Raw genomic sequence first — 9,525 nt, 5'->3', positions numbered from 1 at the left:
TGAGCTTGGTTTAGGTCTCCAGCCCATCCATAAGTTAAGATCAACCCAAAACACTTCACAAAGATCGCCAAACATAAGGAAATGAAGCATCAACAGAAACAACAGGCCGAAACCTGTAGGAACTTCTGAAATTGACAGGGTCAGACAGATCACGAATAACAGAAATGTGGAAAGAAAGGATGGAACCACAAGAGTGAACCAGCGGAAATAGAAGATTCAAAGATGATCAGGACTGTAACTGTGTGTGAATCTGTAATTATTTCCAAATACAAGGTTTTTAAAAATAACCAGAAGGGGAGGGGCGCCTGGGTGGCACAGTCGTTAAGCATCTGCCTTCGGCTCAGGTCATGGTCTCAGGGTCCTGGGATCGAGCCCCTCATCGGGCTCCCTGCTCGGCGGGGAGCCTGCTTCTCCCTCTCCCACTGCCCCTGCTTGTGTCCCCTCTCTTGCTCTCTCTCTGTCAAATAAATAAAATCTTTAAAAAAAAAAAAAAAAAACAGAAGGGGAAAAAAATCACTCGGGCAGTGGGGGACACAGACTGTTGGCCAATTTGCATTTGCGGGTCCAAATATAATATCACTTTTCCCACATATATCCATTTGAACAAACAACTACAGATATTTACTGTATAGATGCTGCAATTTGATTTTTTCATATAGACAATTTTTTTAGAGTGGTTTTATTTATTTATTAAAGATTTTATTTATTTATTTGACAGACAGCGAGAGAGGGAACACAAGCAGGGGGAGTGGGAGAGGGAGTAGCAGGCCTCCCGCCGAGCAGGGAGCCCGATGCGGGGCTCGATCCCAGGACCCTGGGATCATGACCTGAGCCGAAGGCAGACGCTTAACGACTGAGCCACCCAGGCGCCCCTAGAGTGGTTTTATGTTCACAGCAAAATTTAGCTTGTCCTGGGATTGTGAAATCTACTAATACCATTCACCATATTAACTCTATAAAGGAGAAAACCCATATGGCTATTTCAATAGATACAGAAGATGCACTTGATAACATATTTGTAATTTTAAAAGTTTTTAGCAAACTATCAATAGGAGGGAATCTTTTAAAAATGATTTATTTATTTGAGAGAGATAGGAGGAGAGGGAGAGGGAGAGAGAGACTCTTAAGCAGGCTCTACACCCAGCACGGAGCCTGATGCGGGGTTCCATCTCACAACCCTATGATCATGACCTGAGCCAAAATCCAGAGGTGGTTGCTTAACCAAATGAGCCACCCAGGTGCCCCAAAGGGAACTTTCTTAATCTGAAAGAGTCTGTCTACAAAAAACACAAAAAACAAAAAACCTTTCTTAATCTGATGGAAACTATCTATAAAAAGAGCTAGAGTAAAAATTATTTTTGATGTTGAAATTTTAGAAACATTCTCTTCAAAATTTGGAACAAAATGAGGATGCCAATTTTCAACAGTGTACTAGTGGTAAGACAAGGAAAGGAAATCAAAAGGATGATGATTGTAAAGAAAGAAAGAAAACATTCATTATTTGCTGATTATAGGATTGTCTACATAGAAAACCCAAAAGAATTTACAATTTTTTTTGAAATAAGGACTTAGAAAGTTTCCCACCTATAAAATCAATATATGCAAGTACCGATTGTATTTCTATACACACACCAGCAACAAAGAATTATAAAATACCATTTTTTAAAGATTTTTTTAATTATTTTTTAAAGATTATTTATTTATTTGACAGAGACACAGCGAGACAGGGAACACAAGCAGGGGGAGAGGGAGAGGGAGAAGCAGGCTTCCGCTGTGCAGGGAGTCCGATGTGGGGCTGGATCCCAGGACCCCAGGATCATGACCTGAGCCGAAGGCAGTCGCTTAACCGACTGAGCCACCCAGGCGCCCCCAAGCAGATATTTGTACACCAGTGTTAAAAGCAGCATTAATCACAATAGCCAAAAGGTGGAAACAACTAAAGTGTCCATGGACAGATGAATGGATAAACAAAATGTGGCCACACACAGTGGAGTACTATTCAGCTACAAAAAGGAAAGACATTTTTTTTTTTTAAGATTTTATTTATTGGACGCCTGGGTGGCTCAGTTGGTTAAGCGACTGCCTTCGGCTCAGGTCATGATCCTGGAGTCCCTGGATCGAGTCCCGCATCGGGCTCCCTGCTCAGCGGGGAGTCTGCTTCTCCCTCTGACCCTCCTCCCTCTCATGTGCTCTCTCACTCTCTCTCAAATAAATAAATCTTAAAAAAAAAAAAGATTTTATTTATTTATTTGACGGAGAGAGAGACAGTGAGAGAGGGAACACAAGCAGGGGGGAGTGGGAGAGGGAGAAGCAGGCTTCCTGCTGAGCAGGGAGCCTGATGTGGGGCTCGATCCCAGGACCCTGGGATCATGACCTGAGCCGAAGGCAGACGCTTAACGACTGAGCCACCCAGGCGCCCCAAGGAAAGAAATTCTGACATTTGTTACAATGTGACTAAATCTTGAAAATATTCTGCTGAGCAAAATAAGCTAAACATAAAAGCCACATATTTTATGATTTGTTTCACTTGTTTGAGGTCCTTAGAGTAGTCTAAGTCATAGAGACAGAAAATAAAACGGTGGGTGCCAGAGGCTGGGGGAAGGGGGAGATGGGGAGGAAGTGTTTAGTTGGGACAGACTTTGAGTTTGGGATGATGACAATGTTCTGCTAATGGATTGTGGTGATGGTTGCCCAACAATATGAATGTATTTAATGTCACTGAACTGTACACTTAAAAATGGATAAAATGGTGGGGCGCTTGGGTGGCTCAGTCAGTTAAGTGTTTGACTGTTGATCTCAGCTCAGGTCTGGATCTCAGGGTCATGAGTTTAAGCCCCGTGTTGGGCTTCATGCTGGGCACGGAGCCTACTTAAAAAAAAATGGGTAAAATGGTAAATTTAATATTATGGATATTTTACAAGAAAAAAATTTAAAATAAAAAATTGGCTAAGATGGCAAACTTTATACTTCACTACAATTTTAAACAATCAGGATTTTAGAAATCATCTAATCAATCTGACAAGTTGATTCTAAAATTTATATGGAAGCACAATAGCCCAAGAAGAGCCTGTTGAAAAAGAACAGGTGGGAGAACTTGCCTTACCAGGCATCAGTTTATTATGAAGCTATAGTAATTGGGGCAGTGTGGTGTTGGATAGACAAACTGACCAGGGCGATGAAATAGCCCCAAGACTGATCCACAGCTATATGGACACTTAGTATACAACAAAAGTAGCATTTCCAGACAGTGGGTAAAAGGATGTTCATCTTATTTTTTTTTTTAAGATTTTATTCATTTATTTATTAGAGAGCGAGTGAGAGAGAAACAGCATGAGAGAGGAGAGGGTCAGAGGGAGAAGCAGGCTCACCGCTGAGCCGGGAGCCCGATGCGGGACTCGATCCCAGGACCCCGGGATCATGACCTGAGCCGAAGGCAGTCGCCCAACCGACTGAGCCACCCAGGTGCCCAAGGATGTTCATCTTAATAGACGGTACTGGGACAACTGCAGATCTCTATGGAAAAAAAGAAAGTTGACCCTACCCCTCACACCATCCATAAAAGTGTGAAAAACAGAACAATTTCTAAAAGATAATGTAAGAGAATATTTCCATAGTCTTGGAGGCAGGGAGAGGTTTCTTACAAAGGACATAAGAATATTAATCATAAAGGAAAAAATGGTAAATTTGACTATACTAAAATTAAAAAGTTGTGTTCATCAGAAAACCTCATTAAGAGAGTGAAAAGGAGGGGCGCCTGACTGGCTCCGTCGGTGGAGCGTGCAACTCCTGATCTTGGGTCGTGGGTTTGAGCCCCACGTTGGGCCTGGAGCCAACTTAAGAAAAAATGGGAAGAGAGGCGCCTGGGTGGCTCAGTCGTTAAGCGTCTGCCTTCGGCTCAGGTCATGATCCCAGGGTCCTGGGATCGAGCCCCGCATCGGGCTCCCTGCTCGGCAGGAAGCCTGCTTCTCCCTGTCCCACTCCCCCTCGGCTTATGTTCCCTCTCTTGCTGTGTCTCTCTCTGTGTCAAATAAATAAATAAAATCTTTAAAAATAAAAAAATAAAAAAAGAAAAAATGGGAAGATTGATAGGAGCAGGCATTTCACAGAAGAGGAATGACAAATGGTAGAGCTGAAAGAAAATATATACACCTTGTGAGTTTCCTGGGGCTGCAGTAACCAAGTACCACAAACTGGGAGGTTTAAAGCAACAGCCATTTCTTCTCTCCCAGTTCTGGAGGCCAGAAGCCCGAGGTCAAGGTGTGGGCAAGGTTGGTTCCTTCTGAGGGCTCTGAGGGTGAATGTGTTCCCTGCCTCTCTCCTGGCTTCTGGTGGTGGCCAGTAACCCTTGGTGTTCCTTGGCTTGTACACAAGTACCCCTGATCTCTGCCTTCCCCTCCACATCACTTTCTCCTCTCTGTGTCTGTGTCTTTTCTTCTTCTTCCTCTTCTTCTAAGATTTTATTTATTTATTTGACAAAGAGAGACACAGTGAGAGAGGGAACACAAGCAAGGGGGAGGGGCAGAGGGAGAGGGAGAAGCAGGTTCCCCGCTGAGCACAGAGCCCAATGCGGGGCTTGATCCCAGGGCCTGGAGATCATGACCTGAGCCAAAGGCAGATGCTTAACGACTGAGCCACCCAGGCACCCCTCTTTTTCTCTCTCTCTTTTTTAAAAGATTTTATTTATTTATTTGAGAGAGAGAGAATGAGAGACAGCATGAGAGGGAGGAGGGTCAGAGGGAGAAGCCAACTCCCTGCAGGGAGCCCGATGCGGGACTCCACCCCGGGACTCCAGGATCATGACCTGAGTCGAAGGCAGTCGCTTATCCAACTGAGCCACCCAGGCACCCCTCTTTTTCTCTTTCTTAAAAAGGCACCAGCCAGGGCACCTGAGTGGCACAGTCGGTTGAGCGTCAGACTCTTGGTTTTGGCTCCCGTCCTGATCTCAGGGGCCTGAGATCGAGCCCCACATCAGGCTCTGTGCTCAGCACAGAGTCTGCTTGAAGCTCTTCTCTCTCTCTCCTTCTGCCCCTCTGCCCCCTGCCCCGTGCTCTCTCAAATAAATACATCTTTAAAAAATAAAAATAAATACAAAGGCACCTGTCATTGGATTAGGGCTTGCTCTCTCGAATCCAGCATGACCTCATCTTAACTAATTACATTTCCAAGACCCTATTTCCAAATAAGGTCACATTCTGAGGTTTCAGGTGGGCATGAATTTTCTGGGACATTATTCAACCCAGTACATGTACCCTAGGACCTAGCAATTCCCCAGTTAGGTATATGCCCATTGAAAAGCACATATATATGCACACAAGACGTATACACAATTGTTGGCAGCACTGTTAGCCCTACTGACCAAAGTGGGAAACCACTCAAATGTCCCTCACCGGCGGAGGAGCTCAGTGGCTGGCAGAATATTTATCTAGGGGAATGCCAAGCAGCAATATTGCTATTAAGCGATGACTGGCATTAACCACCCATTCTTGAGCAGAGAATCTAGACGCAAAATCTAATACTGAATAATTCCATGTATAGAAAGTCCCCAGATAGACACAACAAAGCCATCATATTTAGAGATGCATGCTTAACTGCTGCTGTGGTCTGAATGTTTGTGTCCACCCCCCCCCCCCACCAAATTCATGTGTTGAAACCTAATGCCCTAATGGTATTAAGAGGTGGGGCCTGTGGGAGGTGCTTAAATCTTGAGGGTGGAGCCCTCATCATTGGGATTAGTGCTTCCTGACAGGCCCCTGAGAGCTCCTCTGCCCCTTCCACCAAGTGAGGGTACAATGCAAGATCTGCAGCCTGGAAGGGGGTCCTCACCCACCCTGCCAGCACCCTGATCTCGGACTTCCAGCCTCAAGCGCTGTGAGCAATAAATTTCTTTTTCTTTTTTTTCCCCTCTTTTTTCTTTTTACTATTATGTTTTAAATTTCTGCTGTTGATAAGCCACGCAGTCTGTGGTATTTTGTTAAAACAGCTGGAACAAATTAATGCAATTGGTAAAATCCTAAGAACCAAAGGGCAGATCATACAAGTCAGGTTCACGGTCACTTTGGCGGAAGTGAGAGGGAGGCGATTAGAGAGGAATGATAGGGGATTTGGGGGTATAGACATTCGAGTTCTTGGACTGGACGATGCCAAGGGAGTGTTTGCTTTGATATGTCATTGCACTGGATATCTTTGTTTTGTGCTTTTGTCCTTTTCCATCTTTGTGGTCAGCATGTGGGTCAGGCCAGCTGAGGGCAAGTAGTGGGCAGCGTGCAGGCAAGGCGAGCCTGGGAAGGGCTGCGCCGTGGTCAGGGTGAGTGGGCCCTGGGTGTGGATTCCATCCTGCTGGGGGCCCGCACTTGGGGTGATTGGGAATCCGGGAGTGAGGTGGCGGCCCCCTTCCTCTCATCCTCACAGCAAACTCAGCATGGGGCTCTGGGTTTGCACAGCAATGCTCCAGGGGGTTGAAAGGCTCCCACCGTGGCCACGGTGTCTTCTGATCCCTGGATCACAGCGATGGTGGGGGCATCCTTAAATCTGGCACCTCCAGGTCCTCTCCTGCCTGGCAGTGGGCAAGGAGAATTGCTCTTACAGGGAAGGAGAAGGCTGAATAATTGTGAACGGTGATATGCCGTCTCCCAGGGCACCTGAGACATCTGGCATTCGTAGGTCATGAAGGGCCTCACGGCAAAAAAAAAAAAAAAAAAAAAAAAAAAGGGAGCAACAGGAAGCACCCCCGGTGACGGCCCCTGAGAGAATGAAGCCATCTGTTGTGGAAGGCAGGACGGTGCCATTTCATCGAGCTCCAGTACAAGGAGACTAAGCCTTAGACTGTTTATGGGCACATACATAAGTGGTCAACCTGCTAAGAAAAACCAGAGAAAGGCAAACACCAAATTCAGGCTAGCAATGACTTCTGGGGGGAGGCAGAAAAATGAGATTTGGGAGACACAGATGCCTGGCCAAGGAATTGGCAGTGGCCTGTTGAAGTCTGGGGCAGGTTTATGAGGATTCCTTTTATTGCATACTTCATACACAGGTAATTAGATTACACGTATACACGTAACACATCCGTAATCTGTGTAGCACATAGATATTATACATATTTTGGTATACGTCCAATATTATATTAAAGCAATTTAAGAAGGCACGGGGGTGATGAGGGCCCAGAAGGGTTTTAATGAATTACTGAAGCTTTTACCCTAAAGATGAAGCCCACAGACAGAAGGTACTCATTGGTACTGTCAACAATTGGTGTGAATCACTCAGCTTAGATGTCACCTCCTGGTCAGACCAGCCTCAAGCGGGTGCCCCTCTGTGCCTCCCTCCGGGCCCTCTCTCCCCCTTTTCAACATCCATCATCCTGTGTTGTGACCTACTGTCCTGCATCTCCTCTAGATCAGATTGTGAACTTTGGGGGGGGGGGTGGTCCAAGTCTGACTCAGTGCCTGGCCCAGAGCAAGTGTTTAGGAAGCCTCGAGGGTCGCCACTCCAAGGACCTCTGACAACTCAGAGAGGAATAAAAGCAGCAACAGGTGAGCTCCCCCACTGAGGATGAGAGCATTTCGGCGACACTGCCGGCCAGCAAGATCACATTTGTGAGAAAGCCTTTGCTTCAAAACTTGATTTAAACAGTGCTTATTGTGTTCTTCAGTTTGCCCGTGGCCACTGGCTCCTGTCATTCTGTGTCACCTTCTCCTGGTCCCCAGGGCGTCCATCCCTGCCCTTGACCTCTTCTACTCCTTCCTGTGGCACTGCCATAGAACTTTCCTCCCAAACTGTGTGACTTGCTGGGTCTGTCCTGGGCCTGGAGGACTTCACCTACACTATGATGCCATTTAGGGTTCTTGTTTCTTTCCCCACTGGGCACCAGCCCAGGCAGATTCTCCGGGACTTCGGTGAGTGACTGAATGAGGGAGTGCAACTGAGCCCCAGGGTCGTGCGGTGGGCTGGTCCCTCCTTTCCCCACCGCTGGCTGCCCCAGCTCTGGTTCTGGCTCCAACTTCTCAGTTCAATTGCTCCCAGGGCCCCTGCCCCCATCCTGCCATCATGCCACTTGGTCAAACCTCAGTCCCAGACCAATGGCGAGGAACCAGCCTCTGGTTTCTCTAGCCTTCTCTCTGCCCCTCCATTACTCTGGCCAAGCTCCTGTCATCCTGTCATCTCTCTCCCAGAGAGGAGACAGCCTCCTACTGGTCTCTGCTAGCATTCTTACCCCCTCCAGTCTGCTCTGCTTACCACAGCCAGATCAGCCCTTTAAAATAAAAATCAGATAATGGTACCAGGGCTTCAAACCCCTCTGGGGCTTCTGGGGATAGAATAAGCTCCAGTGCAAACCCCTCCCTGCAGCTGGCCTGGACACTGCCATTGCCACTTGGGGGCCCCACAACACCCTAAATTTAACTGTTCCCAACTGGCTTTACCTCTCAGTCCCCAACTCAGAGAGACCCAAGAGCCACCTTTGGACAGTTTTCCTCGACCATGTCCTGTCAAGCTCACCTCTTCTCCCCAGGCAGAACTGCCACTGTCCCAGGCTGAGCCACACTTGTGACAACCACAACCACAAGCTCTTTCAAGCAGTTTCTCTGACAAGCAGAGGCAATCAGTGAGCTGTCAGCCACACAGGGCCGGGCAGTAGTCCTGCTGTACACTGTGAGCTGGCTCCCAGCATCCAGCCCTCCTGCGGGATCCCACACTGTATCAAGGGCTCTGCGTGCAAGCCAAATTCTGCTAACGAGAGGCATGGCCCTGCGTGTGGTGCTTTTCTTCAGCAGCCTCCTGGCTTAAGTCACAAATGTCCTGGTGTTTGAGCGGCAGGGGCGGCAGCTGCAGCGGCTGGGTGTACTGTCCCGGTGTCCAATCATGAGCACCCAACTTAACTGCAACCACATACAGTACCACAGTGGACCTCTCTGTAGATGCAGCTTGTGCTCAGCTGAGTATTTCTGTTGAATGGATCCGGAAAAGGGAAACTGCTTGGTTAAAGGTCATACACATTTTACAGTTTGTTAGATGCTGCCAAATTATCCCCCCAAAATGTTCTACTAACTGATCCTCTTACCACTGTGTAAGTGAGACTCTACTTCCTAACATCCTTGCTGACAATGGGCATTATCATACTTTCTTCTCTCTGTATTTTTATTATGAAAAATGCCAAACATACAGTGTATTGGTTTCCTTGGGCTGCTGTAACAGATTACCACAAACCAGCTGGCTTAAGACAAGAGAAATCTCTTCTCTCCCAGTTCTGGAGGCTAGAAGTCCAAAATCAAGGTAGGTGCACACTCCCTCCGAAAGCCCTAGGGAAGACTCCCGCCTCTTCCAGCTTCTGGCAGGTCCAGGGGTTTCTTGGCTTGGGGCTGCAACACTCTGTCTCCATTGTCACATGGCCTTCTGCCCTGTGTCCAAATCTTCCTCTTCTAATAAGGACACCAGTTACGGGGTTTAGGGCCCACCTGAATCCAGCATGACCTTATCTTGATCACATCTGCAAAGATCCTATTTCCAAATAAGGTCACACTTACAGAATGGATA

Source organism: Neomonachus schauinslandi, chromosome X (assembly GCF_002201575.2).
Source record: "Neomonachus schauinslandi chromosome X, ASM220157v2, whole genome shotgun sequence".
NCBI classification, from domain to species: domain Eukaryota; kingdom Metazoa; phylum Chordata; class Mammalia; order Carnivora; family Phocidae; genus Neomonachus; species Neomonachus schauinslandi.
Note: the sequence above shows the minus strand (reverse complement) of the source record.